Below are 18,547 nucleotides of genomic sequence, written 5' to 3'. Positions count from 1 at the left end.
CAGCCTTCGCTCCAACCCATCTTGCAGGAAAGAAAGCACGACCGCGATCGGGCATCCCCGGGGGTCTTCCCGACGGGAAGAACACCAATCGACGAACAGGTTCCACTTCAGCCTGTAAGCGTGTCTTGTAGACGGGGCTCTAGCTGAAGTGATTGTGTTTACTACCGATGGAGGTAGCCCACCTAGAACCTCCGCGTCCCGTCCAAGGACCATACGTGGAGATTCCACAAGTCTGGACGCGGGTGCCAGAGGGTGCCCCCTCTCTGAGAAAGGAGATCCCTCCTCAGAGGAATTTGCCAAGGAGGGGCTGTCGCGAGGAGCATGAGTTCTGGGAACCAAGTCCGACTGGGCCAGTACGGTGCCACCAAGAGGACCTGCTCCTCGTCCTCCCTGACTTTGCACAGGGTCTGCGCGAGAAGGCTCACTGGGGGAAACGCATATTTGCTTAGGCCCCGAGGCCAGCTGTGTGCCAGCGCGTCCGTGCCGAGGGTACCCTCGGACAGGGAGTAAAACATTTGGCAGTGGGACGTGTCCGGGGAGGCAAACAGGTCTACCTGAGCGTCCCCGAAGTGTCTCCAAATCAGCTGGACTACCTCGGGGTGGAGTCGCCATTCTCCCGGAAGGGCGGGCTGACGTGAGAGCTCGTCGGCTGCACGATTGAGCTCGCCAGGGATATGAACAGCGCGAAGCGACCTCAGATGCTTCTGACTCCAAAGGAGAAGATGGCGAGCGAGTTGCGACAGGCGACGGGAGCGTAGACCACCCTGGTGGTTGATGTACGCAACGGTCGCAGTGTTGTCCGTACGGACCAGTACATGCTTGTCGTGTAGCAGCCCTTTGAAGCGGCGCAGCGCAAGCCATACTGCTAGCAACTCGAGGCAATTGACATGCCACTGCAACCGGGACCCTGTCCAGAGCCCTGCAGCTGCATGCCCGTTGCACATGGCTCCCCAGCCCATGGCAGAGGCATCTGTTGAGACAACAATGTGCCTGGATACTTGCACTAGGGGAACTCCTGCCCGAAGAAAAGCAAGATCCGACCACGGGCCGAAGGTCTGACGGCAGGACGGGGTAACTGAGACCCGGTAAGTGCCGCGTCGCCATGCCCATCTCGGGACCCGGTCGTGAAGCCAATGCTGAAGCGGTCTCATATGAAGCAACCCGAGCGGCGTGACAGCGGCTGCGGATGCCATATGCCCCAGGAGCCTCTGAAAGTGTTTCAGTGGAGCCGCTGTCTTGCGCTGGAAAGACTCCAGGCAGTTCAGCATCGACTGAGCACGCTCTACTGAGAGACGTGCTGTGAGGTTGACCGAGTCCAACTCCATACCGAGAAAAGAGATCCTCTGCACAGGGGAGAGTTTGCTCTTTTCCCAGTTGACCCGAAGCCCCATCCGGCTGAGGTGGCCAAGCACCGTGTCCCTGTGATCGCACAACAGTGCTCGAGACTGGGCCAGTATGAGCCAGTCGTCGAGGTAGTTGAGAACGCGAATGCCTGCTTCCCTTAATGGAACAAGGGCTGCCTCCACGACCTTGGTGAAGACACGAGGCGACAGGGATAGCCCGAAGGGGAGGACTTTGTACTGATATGCTCGTCCTTCGAACGCAAAGCGGAGAAACGGTCTGTGTCGAGGCAGGATTGAGACATGAAAGTACGCGTCCTTCAGGTCGATCGCTGCGAACCAATCGAACGGACGGATGCATTGAAAAATGCGTCTTTGCGTCAACATCCTGAACGGGAGCTTGTGAAGGGCCCGGTTCAGGACGCGCAGGTCCAAGATTGGTCGTAACCCACCGCCTTTCTTGGGTACAATGAAGTACGGGCTGTAAAACCCCGACTTCATCTCGGCTGGAGGGACCGGCTCTATCGCGTCCTTCGCCAGCAGGACCGCGACTTCCGCACGCAAGAGAGGGGCATCCTTGCTCAACACCGAGGTGAACCGAACGCCCCTGAACTTGGGGGGACGCCGGGCGAACTGAATCGCGTAGCCAAGTCTGATGGTTCTCATGAGCCAGCGAGACGGCCTGGGGAGCGCTAGCCAGGCCCCCAGAAACCGTACAAGCGGGACCAAGGGAGCCACGGACGTACCCGCGGCGGGGCAGCGAAGTGGAGCACAGGGGCCCGCCTCGGAAGGCAGTGCGTTCCGAAGTGGGGTCTGAGTGTGCAGTGCGACACTTACCTGGCTCCAAGGCTGAGCAGGGGGCGCGGGAGAAGGCATCGCGTCCTCGGACCGGACCCTGCTGCTCATAGGCGAAAGGAGAGGGGGACGGGAGTGTGGAGACGGGGTCTCGTGCACTGCCATCCTCGCCCTCTTGGGACCCGGAGAAAAAGGAAACTGCTCTTTTTTTGAGGTTTTGGGTACCACTGGCTGGAGAGCCAGTGGCGGAACAGCATAAAAAGGGAACAAAAGATTCTCCACCCGGCCCTCCTCCGGGGGAAGGAGTGGTGCACTCACCATCTCCTGAAGAGCAGGATCCAGAGACTCCGGGTCGCCCGTCTCAGGGCCGCCGCTTGCCCTGGCGCTTCGCAGATTTGGCAGGGGCAGAGACGGGCTGCGCCGCTTTCCTGCGGCCAGCTTCACGCTGCGGCCGTTGTGAAGGCTGCTGCTGGGGCCGAGCTGGAGCGGAGGTGGAGGCCGCAGGAGGGCGCCCTCGGCGACGAGCAGACGGAGGGGCTGCAGCCGGCGGTGGGGTGGAGACAGCAGCGGACCGCCGGGGCAGGATGTGTCGAAACGCCTCTGTCTGCTGCTGTGCGGCGGAGAACTGTTGGGCAAAGCCCTCCACCGCTTCGCCGAATAGGCCGGCCTGGGAGATCGGGGCGTCTAAGAAACGGTGTTTGTCAGACTCCCTCATATCCGCCAAGGTCAGCCATAAGTGGCGCTCCTGGACCACCAACGTGGACATCGTCTGACCCAGGGCCCGCGCCGTGACTTTCGTCGCCCGTAGGGCAAGGTCCGTCGCTGTGCGCAGTTCCTGCAATCCGGCTGGGTCAGCACCACCCTCGTGCAACTGCTTTAACGCCTTGGCCTGGTGGACTTGCAGGAGGGCCATGGCGTGCAGGGCGGAAGCGGCCTGTCCAGCAGCACTGTAAGCCTTGGCCGTCAGAGCGGACGAGAACTTACAGGCCCTGGACGGAAGGCGTGGATTACCCCTCCAGGCGGCAGCGCCCTGCGGGCAGAGCTGCATTGCAATGGCGCGCTCAACTGGGGGGATCTCCACATACCCTTGGGCCGCCCCACCGTCGAGGGTGGTGAGGACGGAGGAGGCACTAGGTCTGTTTCGGGCAGAAAAAGGTGCCCTCCAAGACCTAGTCACCTCCTCATGCACTTCCGGGAAGAATGGAACCGGAGGCGGTTGCCTGCGATCGGCCTGCGCCCCCAGGAACCAATCGTCCAGCCTTGAGCGTTCGGGAGAAGGAGGAGGCCTCCAGTGCAGCCCGATGCTCTCAGCGGCCCGGGAAAGCATAGCAGTCAGTTCTGGATCTGACTCGGTCAACACCACTCTTCCTGATGGAGGCAGCGCAGCCGAATCATCATTTCCAGAACCTAGCTCATCCCCCGATGCAGTGACCGACATCCTGTCATCTGCTGGAGCTCCGAACGAGATGCTGGGCCCCGCCCTGTCCGAGGACTCCACAAACTCGTCCGGAAACCCCAGACGGTGCGATGCGCTAGAGGAGTGAGAGGCCCGCGGAGACGCACTCGACGGGGAAGCTCTCACTGTGATCCTCAAGTCACCCTGACCATGAGCCGAAGTAGCCCTCCGAGAACCGGAGGAACTAGAACGGGGCATGGCAAGGGGGATACCCCCCCGCTTGACGAGGAGGTATCTGGAGCGCAGCATCGCGATGGTCATGTTCCCACACAGAGAACATGAGTCATCCACGAGCGCTGCCTCAGCGTGCTGAAAGCCCAAGCACGAGACACAGCGATCGTGACCATCAGATGAAGCCAGGAAACGGCCACATCCAGAAACACACGAGCGGGAAGCCATCTTTAAAAAGACGCCCGTCGCTCGTGGAGCTCTTTCAGAATTTGCTCTTTTAGAAAAGTGTTGAAGCGCCCAGGAGAGGTCGCAGCGCGACCGCAGGATGAGAGCTGCAGCACGCCGAGATGAAGCAGCAGCACTGGATCGCAACCTCCGCTGACGCGCCGTAACACCAACACTCGTCAGCTGTCTTGTACACTCTCGGAGATTCGCAGCAAGGCTCGGCTCCGAAGCGAAAAGCTGATGTGCGTTTGCACGCGCTCTCCTTTTATACCCGCACTGCGGGGCGGGGTGCGCGTGGCGAAACACGCACGCCAACTGTCATTGGCTTGTTTTGTTAACACTCGAAGGTGATTGGGCTCTCGAGCGAGTTCCCATTAGTCAGTCACACTGACGTTACGTCGAACGTGACTGACTGATAGGGAACTACAGTTAATTAGTGATTGGTGCATGAGAATATTAATGTAAATAAAATGAAATACAATATATGTAAATTATATAAAATAAAAACGTTTAAATATATAAAAATGTAATGTAGATATTACATTAAATGCAATAAAAATATGATGTGCTGTAATTAGTCGAATGAAGTTCAGAGCACAGTCATAGAAAGAATTTGACTTACACATGCACTACTAAAATAATTTTCTGGTGCTTTTCTGGTGCCTGTTTGAACACTGCATGCTTTCGTTTATTGGAAACAAGAACAAACATGAGGCTAAATAAACTGACAGAACTTTCAGATTTAGGTGAGCTGTCTCTTTAAGCAGCTCTTTCTCCATATTTGACCAGTTACTAGAAATCATCTAGAACAGTTCAATATCATATGCAGTTCATCTCAAAAGTTATTGATCTGTACGTTTTCTGGTTCTAGTTTTGATTCAAATTTCTGAATGTTGTTGGAGACCTGCAGTGGCAGAAGGTCTGAGAGCACTTGCACCTGGAGATCGCTGCTTTGAGTAAATATAGGCTGTAAATACAGGCTGATAATCAATGCAAGACTAATTGATCCAGAATGTTGGAGTGGTGGCTGCAAGCACTCACAGAAGGTAAAGAGAGGAGCGTTGGGCTAATTCGGTACTGAAACACCTGCATGTAAATGACACCAGCAATCACACACACTTCACATAAGCTCTTCAAAACCACTCCACATCCTCACTGATGATAAGAGTGAGTCCTGAACATTGACTGAGAGCGTGTGTGTGACACAAACAGGCAGATTTCTCTTAAAATACTGAAATGCAATTTATCTGTAATTTAAGTGGTGTCGTCAAGTGTTTATAGGCTATGTGGCCTGCATGCATAAGCCTGAACTTCTTTCAAAAACAATTTTACAAAACAAATTAAATCAATTATGAGAAATATAAGTATAATATGCTTTGAGAATAAAATTAAACCATAAAATGTCATTTTAAAATAAGTTATTAAAATTATTTATTTGAAACATTTTATTAAATATAAAATAATAATATTAGATACTTTACATTTTATAGTTCAATGTTTAGTATTTTAAAATCTTTTTTGTAATTTTTCCTTAAAGAGCAATATTGAAATATTTTCAAAATCAGTTTGCAAATCCTACAGCTACTAACTCCAGTTTAGATTTTGCTGGTGTCTTTAAAAATTATGATTGATATTGCTTTCAGGTCATTTAATCAGATTGAGTGCATTGCATTGTGGGACACACTGTTCCGTGAGGAGTGATGCGTTTAATATACTGTGCATTTGACTACTGCATTCATTTCTGTAATCTGTACATACAACATTTGCATGCAGAAAAATAGTAGTAGTGTGCTTGTGTCCACTGACAGTCAAATGTCCCTGTTTGATTCCTACCGTCTTTCCACATCTACACAATCTTGATAATGAGAGGGCTGATTTATTCAGATTCATGCTAATTACATTCCTCTGCTGTCTGATGCTCCTCCCACTCCTTTCATCTTTTCTCATCTCTCTCTCCTCTGCCCTTCTTTTCCTGTCAGGTGCTTCTTTGAGCTGATTTGTACGTGTGTGCGGGGCTCTGTTTAATTGTCATGATGGCACTGAGTTGCTTTGTGGGAGCAGGTGTGAGTCCGTCCCCTCGTAATGCACTTCCTCTCCCGGTCCGTGTCTACTTTAGAGCGCCCCCTACAGACAGGACACTGATGAGCAATCTCACAGCTCGGACAAATCTTTACGAAACACATACATAACACGTACATTATTCGTAAAGCTCATTTTCTTTGAAAAATATATGCAAAAATTCTAAAGAAAGCAGTTTAACCGTTTCAGCACTGGTGTTACCACTCTTTTGGTATTTTCAGCATTTTCTTAAAAGTCTTTCTACACTACACTATAAATCACAAATTCATTCCTAATAATGATAATAATAATACATGTACAGTAATTTTTTTTTTTTCTCTCTAACGGAAATTTATGTCAAAGCTTCCATCATTTGATGAACTTCACCAAACCTCATATGTGACCCTGGAACACAAAACCAGTCTTAAGTGTACATTTATCTGAATAAATAAGCTTTCCATTGATGTATGGTTTGTTAGGACAGGACAATATTTGGCTGAGATACAACTATTTGAAAATCTGGAATCTGAGGGTGCAAAAATCAAAATATTGAGAAAATCACCTTTAAAGTTGTCCAAATGATGCTCTTAGCAATGCATATTACTAATCAAAAATGAAGTTGATATATTTACGGTATGAAATTGACAAAATATCTTCATGGAACATGATCTTTACTTAATATCCTAATGATTTTTGGCATAAAAGAAATATCAATAATTTTGACCTATACAGTGTATTTTTGGCTATTGCTACAATTTGGCTATTGCGACTTAAGACTGGTTTTGTGGTCACATATCAAGAAACCAACTATATTAATAATAGTAGTAGTAGTAGTACTACTACTGCTGCTACTAATAATAATATTAATTAAAAATTTCTGGTGCATAAGAATAATCTTAACAGTAACTAGATGTAGCTTTTTTTTTAACAAAATAAACTTCAGTGATATATAAATGTGGACAGTCAAGTGTTAATATGCTCATGTGACTGACAGTCAGTTTCTTTAAAAAAAGTAAAAATAAAAATAGTAATAATAATAATAAATTCCACTTATAATTTCACTTACAATACACTAATATAGTTTCCTGAACAATATTTTGGTGTACACCAATAAACTAGATAACAAGTAGTTTTATTACTATTATTAAATAACATTATTTAAACAACAACTACTACTACAACTATTATTATTAGCAGTAGTAGTATTAGTATTGTTGTTTTATGTTATTTATATTTATGCATTGTTTTTCCTGGTGTTTAGGATTAATGCTTCTATACTCACATTGACTGAATGGAGCAAGTTTCTGAACACAGAATACTCTTTACTTGATGTGTAAATGTGGACAGTCAAGTGTTAATATGCTCAAATGACTTCATAAAGTCACAGGATTTCTGAAATATTTTTTGCTTAGTGTAGGATATGTGTTATACAGCAAATTACATCGCTCATTATTGGGCTCAGTCATAGTTTGGATTCATTGGACCAGAAAGCAACCGCATACAGATGCCTTGGCATCATGGTGATGGGTTTTGGATGTGATTCAACACTCTTAAAAATAAAAGCGATTCAAAAGGTTCTTCAAGCGATGCCATAGAAGAACCATTTTTGGTTCCACAAAGAACCATTAAGTCAAAGGTTCTTTAAAGAACCATCTCTTCCTTACCTTTTTATAATCTGAAGAACCTTCTTTCACCACAAAGAACCTTTTGTTAAAGGTTGATAAAGGTTCTTTATGGAACAATTTAGACAAAAAGGTACTTCTATGGCATAATGAATGTGAAACTAGCTTCACTTAATGTTTTTCTTATATTGAGAAGGGTGTTTGCTGCGAGTAGTGAACATTTGAGTATGTTTGCATAGTATTTTGAACTTTCACATTTCAAAAGAACAAAAACGACCATAAAATGCTGGTCCCTTTAAAGTATTGACTCATGTTGTTTTGGCTGTTGTAAATGGATTTTTCCTCTGTGAAAAAAAAAAAAAAAAAAAAGCAGTCCAGGCAGTTCCTTGCTCTAGTAATTTCAGGCCTCCATATCGTCTGCACTGGCACCATAGATCAAACGCCTGCGCAGTCCTAAACTTTCACTCATATCAACTTTGCAGCAGACATCATATACTGTCAACACTCAGATTTACACAGATGACTGCTTTATTCACCGCTGAGTATCTCTTCTGAGGTTAATGAACCATTCATGCCACTTTATTACCTCTGCCCTCCTGCAACGTGGTGCCAGGCATCACCAATCCATCATCTGCTCGGCCCGGTCTGACAGAGCCTACTAACAGGATTGATATTGAACCAGCTCTAGAGAAACTATTAATTATTTACTCTGGTTGATGTTTGTATTCAAATGTGTAGTTGTGTGTGTGTGTTTCAGTGGCTAATGGTGGAACATTTTTAGAGAAATGGTTTCCCAAAAAATTAACATTCATCAGTCATCTTTTACTAACCCTCATGTCATTTTAAACCAGTATGATTCTGAACATAACCTGTTATTCCACATCTTGCCTAATATTCACCTCCACACATTTTGTATAGGGAACAAATAGCCTATAAAATGTATTAATGTCAGCAAATCTATAGATTTTATGCAAAAAAAAAAAAAAAAACAGTTTGTGTTCACAACTCTTCATAATGTGTGTGTATATATATATATATATATATATATATATATATATATATATATACACACTTTAAAAATATAGATAATCTAATAATTTAGATAAGTTATTTATATAAGATATATAAATATTTTATATATCTTAAATATACATGCATGTGTGCGTATTTATATATACATAAATTGTAAACAAACTTTTATTTTGTATGCGATTAATCACGATTAATCATTTGACAGTCCAAATTTTTTTTAAAAAGCTCAATTTTAATAAAAAAAAATATATATATGTTTGGACTGTCACAATTAGGCCTATAAATGATGAGTAAAAACCAAAACCACATACATCAGATAAAGTAGAACACATTTTTGTTCTGATCATATGATATAACATTCATTTATTTTTCTTGTAAATGTAAAATTCTTAAATTTTATATTGATGACGTGAGGACTACTTACTGTCATGGTGCACACACGAGGACGATACAAGAACACGGAGACGAGGAGTAAACTCAAATAAACAGTCTTTTACTGTAGCCATCAGGACAAGGCTGACAGACAGGAACACATAACAAGTAGACCAGACGAAATCTAACAGAACAGACAGGACTTAAATACAAGGGATAATCATAGATAATTAGACAAACATGGCTGGACAAGAATAAACTAATAATCACACTAGACGAGGACAGGAAACAAACCAAATATGGAAACATGAGGCGGGAACACATGACACACACGACAGAGGACTGGCACTGACGTTACAAATAGGATTTTAATCGGCTATGGTAACTTTTAAAGCTAAATTAATGCACAACAACAAATGTTAAATATTTAAATTGAAAAAATATTTTGGGCAACATTTATTGCGCTGCTTTCTTGTGCATGCTTCCTTTGGGAAGTTTAGCTGATTCGTTTCGCTTGTCACGACAAGCCTTTGAGAAAAATGGAGATATTCTGGTAGATTCATAGCTTTCACAGAAAATATACGTCAAATGTAAGTTAACGCGACGCTCACACATCTGAATAGTCCATATAGTATGATGTGGTAAAGTATTTTTAAGTAATATAGTAGCTTTGTTGGAAGAACAAATCAAATTAATTAAGTCTTTTCTATTGTATAGAAAAGAGCAGTATGGACATTTTTCAGAACATCTATTCTACTGAAGAAAAAGGTCAGTGACAACTGAAAATATGATTATTTAGCTGGATTTGTGACGTTGTAACCTGTGTAGGATATATTAAAGCCCTCCTCGCTCACTGCTGGACTTCTGCATCAGTGCTGGTCTGCTATTCTTCTCCTAATGAATCAGGCTTAATTGAGCTGTTAATGGAATATTAATCAGTGCCGGACAGCCTGCGTTTCACAGAGAAACCAATCTGTGATATGCTCAGAACAGACCTTCATGCAATTAGCCACGGTTTGGAGTATTAAATTGGAAGTGAACGTTAAAGCAGTAAATCTAGTCTGTGCTTAAGTCATTAGTATGCATATTAGTGTCTGGTCAAGAACTGCTCTTTACGCTAAGTAAATACAAGCGAATTGAGGACACAACTTAGTATTTATTCGTATGCAGAGGACTTTAATCTGAACGAAGAGCAAATGTACATGTTAAACAGAAAAGAAAATAATTTTTATGCACTGTCTTCTCATGCAGTGTCTCAACGTAGCTTGCTTATTAACTTTGGCTTGTTGACTTATGAATATTTTATACTCTGTTTGTTCTCTTGAGCAAAATATGACCAGGGTAATTTACTCTAACGTAATTTACTATTTATCTTGCATGGGAGTTACTATCACAATTTCAGTTGCTATTAGGCGTGTAATTCATCCCCCAAATTTATTTCACAGATCATCATTTATTACTTCAAATCATACGATATGTTGAAGAGAGGTGAGCTGCTACTTTTCTACTTGGACGTGCATTGAGTAGACCAGAATAGAGACTTGGGGGTGGGCTTCTTGACTCGGGCAAGTAAACAACCACCTTAACAACTGCAGCAAAACCCTGGCAACCACCCACATCACCCTAGCACTGTGGTGGCGTGTTTGGCACAAGCGAGCACCACTCATATTTGATGAAGACGAATAGCAACTAGAAGGTAAAATGTGAGGAGAATGTATGCTGATATTTTTCCAGTGTTGTCACATTCACCTGTCACCTGTGTTCATCGCCTCGGTTGAGTGATTTGGTCCTTCCGCTCTTGGGTCAACAAAGAAACTCCATTAAGAATGACTCACTGTACAGGCCGCAGGTCAGTTTTGCTTCCCTTGACAATGCCAGCTGTCACACAGGAACAATAGAGATTGTATCAGTGTGACACAGAGGTGTGAGGTAAAAAAAAAGTTTTCAGCATCAATAATAATAAGGAATAAATTACATTGTGAAATATATTATATATGACATATATGATGTTATATACATATATTTTGTATTGTTTGTGTATTATATTCATTATGAATGCATGTCTTTAAATTCAACATGCATCCTTAAAATACTACTACATAAGCTGCTCACTAGGGTTTGGAACAGAGCCATTCTGTCCATAAACACTAGGTGATGATTGTGGGTTGTGTGTATGTGTGTGCGCCAGGTCAGTCTGCCAAAGAAACCCATGATGTTTTCATCTGATGGAGTAATATGTAGATTTAGTGACCTTTCAGAAATTGGATTGCTTTTATTGGATTACAGCGGGCGGCAGTGTGACTAACTGACCTTTTGTTCTGAAAATAAGGACAGAAATCTTTATATCCTGAGTGCCGGTCTACATCTATCCCCAGGCTACATGTCACTCAAAAATGTATTTAGTCACAAAATGTATTATGTTGAAAACAGTCTTTATACCTCTTTTTGTTATAAAATGTAAAACTATAGCAGTACCCTCTTGTCTCTTGTTTAAAGATGCACATGTTTACATGTTTGCTTTTTTGGTGTGACATGAATTTGAGAAATACAGTGCATGTAATTAAATGATGTACACGAGAAATTATTTTTATTCTATATCAGAAATTACCAAATGTTTTTTTTCAGCAAATCTCTAAATATTTACTTGAAATACGCCCTAAGATTTTCAGTTAATTTCAGTCATTTAATAATTCATTTGCATGTTCATGGTTCTCTAAATGTTGCTTAATGGTCAGATGACACACAGTTAAACAAAATATTTCTTCTGCCATCTTTTCTTCCCTAGCATCTCCAGCGTGCCATCTGGATCCCTCAGTAACTGCCCTCGTCTATTTAATCCAGATTACTCCTCTGTTTTTCTTTTAACTGACACATGTCAACACAACCCATCAGCGTCTGCTGATTTCCTGCAGTGTTTGTTTATGGGATGTGCTTGTCTCATTTACTTCCAATTTGTGTGGATACTCAAGAGAGGAAGACTGGATATATATATTGTACAAATGCTCTTATAAATTCTTTTTCTCTTCATTTTGTGCCTGTGTGTTTGAGAATAAGTGACTGTGCTTGTATAGGGAGACTATACATCCTCTTTTTCTCTGGCCAGGATTTCGAAATTGCCTAAAATGTCTGGTATTTGGCTTTGTTTTCCTGTTGTTTTCATATTTGCTGATGGTGAAGACTGAAAAGTGGTTTGACCAATAGCGTGCAGGCTTTGTACATAATTGACCAATCAATCGTAGAGCGCAAGAAGGTGAGATCTACAGAGAACAGCCAAAGCAGTGCAAATACACATACATATTATGTGTAGAGAGACTGACAATAAGAAAACACAGACGTTTTAGACAATTTAGAAGTCCTGGTCCTGGCCGGGGAAAAGAGGACTATTTTAGTCAATCTATTTTATTCACCGTAGGCAATAGGCATATCAGAGACCATCTGCCTCAAGGGCTGTGTGCTTTAGCAAGTGAATTTGATCTACAAATGATCTAATTGAGACCAAATGTTTACTATAAATATATTAAATTAAGTTCTGAACAGTGTTTGCATTTTTTGTGTGTGTACTATGCATTTTGCTTCTCACATAGAGTGTTTCAAATCGATGTGTTTGATTTCAGTTAGTATGAGGTAGCAGTCTATTTAGCTCACTATGTATTGGAATAGTGCCACAGTCACCCATTAAGATGCTAATTTATCACTTTAAATGCTTTCTTTGAACAACTTGGCTTTAGAGTACAGAGCTAACCAGAAGAGTATTTAACTCTCCATTACTGTTCATTTAAAACCAGCTGCTACATCACAGCTCTTTTCTTCTAACTGTTTGATCACAACCATTTTGAAATATGCCGCTTGCTCTGTAGCTACATTTTTCTGTGATTATGAAACTGAAATATCTACTCCGTGGCGTGTGAGTCTCTCTGTCTGTCCTCATTCTTCAGGACTTTTACCCATGGAGATGGAGAGCATGTTGTTCATTAAGGCTCTCATTAACCGTCTAATTACACAGTAAAACAATGCGCTGACATTTCTCCAACACAGTGTTCCATCATTATTTCAGATCGTTCGTCATTAATTGATTTCCTGCCCAGTCTGACCCTTAACGCACTGATTGGCTGCCACTGAGAGAGAGACTGAGTGAATTAGCCTGTTGTTGTTTCAATAATGTGTTTTTAGAGTCACTCATAAACCTTATCGGTCGTCCTGTGTCGTACAGTGAGAGAGGTTCAAAGGCGGCTGTTGTCACGGTCTTGTCAGGGGAGTGAGGTTTACACGCAACAGCTCTTACTGGCCTATGTCAGTTATAAGTGGTGTGTAAAAAGGCTTTAGGTGGATGTTTTATTCGGTTGAGGTTGCTCTGGTGGTTGCTAGATATGGCTTGGGTCCCCTCCTTTTAATATAAGTCTGTGGTATTCATTATATCCTTCTATATTGTCCATCAGGCAACCCCCCCCCCCCCCCCCCCAGAAAAACACAAGTATAATTGCTTAAAGTAAAAGCAGACATTTAAATGTTAAAAATTAAAAAGCTGACTTAATGCGACAGACATCAAATTCTTTTGAACAAATTCTACAACCATTTTATTATATATTCTATTTAAAATGCTCAGGAAAATGAGTAAACAATACTTTTAGTATTTTAATATTATTTATTCAGAGTTGTTCAGTCTTTAAAAATAAGTGTAGAAATTTTAGAAAAATATTTATTATTTATATAAATTTATAACAAATTTTACATAATATTTTTATATTCTCTCTCTTTCTCCCTCACTCTATTTTCCCTCCTATTATATATATATATAATCTAAAAGAAGTAACCAAACATCTATGTTGTCAAGGTTTCAACAAGATTTGCATCACTTATCGTGTATTGACTCTTTGCATCATGCATGCAGCGTATTATGAACTGCCATAATGCCACACTGGAAACTGATTTTTTTAATATTTAACAAGAAAATACCATTTCAGTCTTCTACTTCAAAAATGTCATGTTTAATTAAATGTTACTTGCCTTTTCTCTCTAATTACTTGTGAAAAAATAGTTTCAAAGCAAATCCTACACCCATTTTTTTCAGTGCACATGTGATTTCCACACTGTGCACACATCTGCATAGAAATGAGCATTAGTGTGCGTGTTTTCTCTGTGTGTTTTTAATCTCAGTGTGGTGGCTGTGGCTCTGCCCTCCGCTGCCCCACTCAGAGATCAGTGCTCTAATAAGCTGTTGGATTGTTTGGCCAGCACATCTTCTTTGCATTTCAAACTGTTTCCAGGAAGAAAAATAACAGACCCAGGATTAAACGAAGCTTGAAGCCGCTCTTATGATGCTTGTGGTTTGAATCAAACCGAAATCTCTGTTTAGCTGTCCCCTGTGTTCTAGTTAGTGCTGCTTGCTGTTAGTATTGCTCATTTTAAATGCTTGGATTTTTATTATTTATCCATTTTAGCTTCATTTATTTTAGTACATCAACTGAGAGATTAAATAAAATAAGTTTTTATGTTTTATTGTTTCAGTTTATTTTATTTCAAGTGAGGCATTTAGGCGTACTCGGCTCTGTGTGCACATGCAGTATCTTACAGATGAACTCTTTACATGAACAAATCATTGAAAATATCATTCTTCAAAACTCTCAGTATTCACAACAGCCCAAACCTGCAGCATCTGTGAATTTCTCACATTGATGCAAATTCAATTGGAGATTCATTAGCCATGAAAACATGGCCTGCCTCAAAGCGATTGAGCAGGTCTCCATGAATATCTCATGAGCAGTCAGTGTAAATGGGTGGCTTTGCTTGGGAGACTGAATTTATAGCCCGTTGAATCAATCCATGTTCAGAATGGAAGCCACACTATGGGCTCTAACAGCTCTCGCTCTCACTGGCAGAAATATTTTTTCCACAGCTATAAAAGCTCATATGATGGATGAATGGGGTTGATGTTTAATATAATAATTCTCATGCTCAAGGATGTTAGCTCTAGCCAGCCAACTTGAGCATCCCAATAGACTTTAGCATGCAAGCATCTGTGGTTTTCACAACACGATCTCATGGCAAGTTGTAAGTATTTTCCTCTCTGGTGAATGGGTAGCTAATTCGTATGAATCCTTAGTGACAGTTGGGGCTAGCCTTTTATGTTTTTTTTTTTTTATAAAAATTGAATGTTTTCACATTGCATGAATTCATACAAGATTGGCTCATAAAATAGTTACATTTTCCTGTGAGACTGGGTTGGTTTCTTCAAGGTTCTTTAATTTGGCTTCTATGGTTCCATAAGAACCTTTAACATTCATGGAATCTTTGCATTCCAAAAAAGGTTCTTCATAGTGGAAAAGGTTCTGTAGATTATTAAAATGTTCTTCACTAATGCAAAATTTTAAGTTGTGATAGCTAATAGCAACAATATTTTTTATAGTGTACAAGATCCAACATTACTCACAAAGCTGTAGAGTAGTACTGAAGCTAGAGCAAAAAAGTAGCATTGCATTTGTCTTCAGATGTTTCTTACAGTTTGTAGAAGTGCAATCTGATGTGTTTAACTTGATTTAAATATATTAGATAATAATGATTGGAATATTATCAGTTTGTTTAGATGTTACCACATGAAGCACATTTGAGGTTACCTGACAAAGCATTTTTGTGCAAGAGAAGCTTGAAGAAAGTTTGCTGCCTGAATCCCTGCAGCCTGACTTTGTTCCATCAGGACTGACTTTGTAAGGGTGAATAAACATCTTGCGAATTAACAGGATTTTCCCCGTACAGTATTTGAAGCGTGCATCTGAGGTGAGGCTGCAGTTATTCTCCTGTGGCAAAAATAATCTGCTGAAGTTGCTCATGAAATTATTTTGCTTTGCTGAACATGATTGGCAGCTGCTGACACGGGCGGCTGTGCTCATCCAATCAAACGTCATGTTCCACCCACATGTCTTGAGACATCTGTCAATCCCGGCAGAAATGAGCTTTGTGTGCAGAGCGTTAAGGACGGCTATTGTTGCCATGCTTCTGATGGATGGCATTATCTCCCTGGATCTCAAACACAAGCCTGTTATGCTTTTCATCTTAAATCTTTCTATAACAGTTTGCATGCAGAAAATAACTTTGTGGAATAAACTCCCTAGACAAATAGAATAAGTTCTCTTGTAGGGTAATTGTTGACTCAAACCATAAAACAATATTTTCATTACTCAAAATAAAATAAACTGAAGTAAAATAAAATTATTTACGTAGTTCATGGAAATAAAATGAAAAAAATATTTAAAATAAAATAAAATTTGTAAATACTATATAGACATTTAAAAAGAATGTTTAAATGATTACTTAAAATTAAAGTGAAAACAAAATATTGAAAAATATCTTAAACTTATTTTAAACTAGTTGCCAGAGCAACATTTATCATTTTTTATTTAGTTACTAAAATAATTACAACTAATTAAACAAACTATTAAAAAATATACTATGTGGACATTTTATAAAAAAAGTTTATAAAAAAATAATACAAATACAAGTTTATTAAAACAATTAAAATAATACAAATAAAAAAGAATGAAGTAAATAAAATAATAAAAAATAATAATAAAAAACTTTAAAGTTTAAGTAAAAACAAAATGTATAGACATCTTTTAAACTATATAAAAATACAAATAAATTAAAACGAATAAAAATGACAAAAACAACAAAATTACTAAATCTCTAACTTAAATTAAAAATGGGAAATTAACAAATGTTAAACAAAACATATTAACAAAAACTGCAATACTAAATCAATGATACTAAAGTAACATTGATTGTTGTAATTTTAAATTATTTTAGATTTTTTCCCTAGACAGCAACGAGATTAAATTAAGAGCAAATAGAGGCTTGGCAGAAAAAGACCTAACATGAACTATAAGTCTTGAACTATAATTGAGGAACCTTTGAGCAAAAAAGTAATGTTCTGATCTGACAAGTGAGATCGTTGCCATACCAAACTAGTCATGTTGGGTTTGGTTGAGGTTTAAGAGTGTGATTTGAGATCAGGTGTTGGGATGAACAGGGTTTGGGTTTTCCTTGTTATCTGCAGGCAGTTGTCAAAACGTTGAGTGGAAAATGTTAATCTTCCTGTGTGATTTCATGTGCCCACAAAGCATCGATGGCACACTGTCACTGTGTGATTGCCATGGTGACAGCCGTCCAGACGCCTTACTGGTGTGAAATCACTTTCACGGTAGAAAACACTACCTGTGCCGGTGGACGCAGGTGGGACACAGCTGCAGTTTGTGCTTCTGTAATGCCCACTGCTGTCACATCAAGATACACATTTAACATATGAATGTCAGATAAATATGCAAATATGTGATAGTTACCCTATGGGAAATTACCACAGGGTAACAAACTACCTCATTTAGCAGTCCCTATAGGATCACAGACAGATCAAATCACTGTGGTAATTTAGGCTTCATATCTGTGAGCAATGTGAACAAATCTCAAACCAATGAATCGACTGAATCTCTGACCTTTTAGCACCCATCAAGAAAAATCGCATTGCATCTCGCCAGAGATTTCAATAATCTGACCTGTCATGTTGTGATCCCAGGACTGTAATTAAAAAGCATAACCATTCGTTTCTGACATTTAGCTGACTAATACTTATAATTTTGCCATTTTTAATGATATAGTTTTTGCTCTCCATTAAAATTTCCTCAGACAGTTTAATTGTTTTAACAGACACATCAAACACCGGAGAGCATTTGAGTGGTTTGTCTTGAAAGCCTTTCCTGGAAGAGGGTTATTGAAGATGGATTTGATAAGACTAACAGCTTAAGTTAATCAATCGTCCTTAAAAACTCAATTAATCAAGATCAGTCTTACAAACACAAGTTTCTACAGACACTTCAGAATATTAAAGTCGTGACGTATTGTCAAGTATGGTGACCCATACTCGAAATTGGTGCTCTGCGTTTAACCCATCCAAGTGCACACACACAGCAGTGAGTAGTGAACAAATGCACACACACACACACACACACACACCGTGAACACCGTGCCATGCTGCAGCGCCCGGGGAGCAGTTGGGGGTTCGGTGCCTTGCTCAAGGGCACCTCAGTCGTGGTATTGAGGGTGGAGAGAGTGCTGTACATTCACTCCCCCCACCTACAATTCCTGCCGGCCGGGGACTCGAACCCACAACCTTTCGATTACGAGTCCGACTCTCTAACCATTAGGCCACGACTTCCCCCTAATATCCCCCTATATCTACAGCAAATAAAGATTTCAGTTAGTTTGTCATAAGAGAGTTTGAAGGTTTGTGGTTGATAAGATTTTTGGGTAACACTTTATTTTAAGGTGTCCTTGTCACACGTTACATGCACTTACTATTAAAATAACAATATATTATACATAATTACATGCAAGTAACCCTAAGACAAACCCTAATCCTAACCCTAACCCTAAAGTAAGTACATATAGTCAAATAATATTACTCAGTGCTTAAATGTATAATTACACTGTAA

General features: G+C 41.0%; 1 protein-coding gene across 1 annotated transcript in view; it reads left to right on the top strand.

Moving 5' to 3' along the window:
* The window catches only part of LOC306845772 (dual specificity calcium/calmodulin-dependent 3',5'-cyclic nucleotide phosphodiesterase 1A-like), a gene marked incomplete at both ends in the record, with an annotated part of 80,178 nt that overhangs the window by 40,348 nt on the left and 21,283 nt on the right, over positions 1 to 18,547 (top strand). The window lies entirely within an intron of this gene.

This window comes from Barbus barbus, assembly GCF_936440315.1.
Source record: "Barbus barbus genome assembly, chromosome: 26".
Classification (NCBI taxonomy): Eukaryota; Metazoa; Chordata; class Actinopteri; order Cypriniformes; family Cyprinidae; genus Barbus; species Barbus barbus.
The sequence above is the reverse complement of the archived record's forward strand: the minus strand, read 5'-3'. Positions and strand labels throughout refer to the sequence as shown.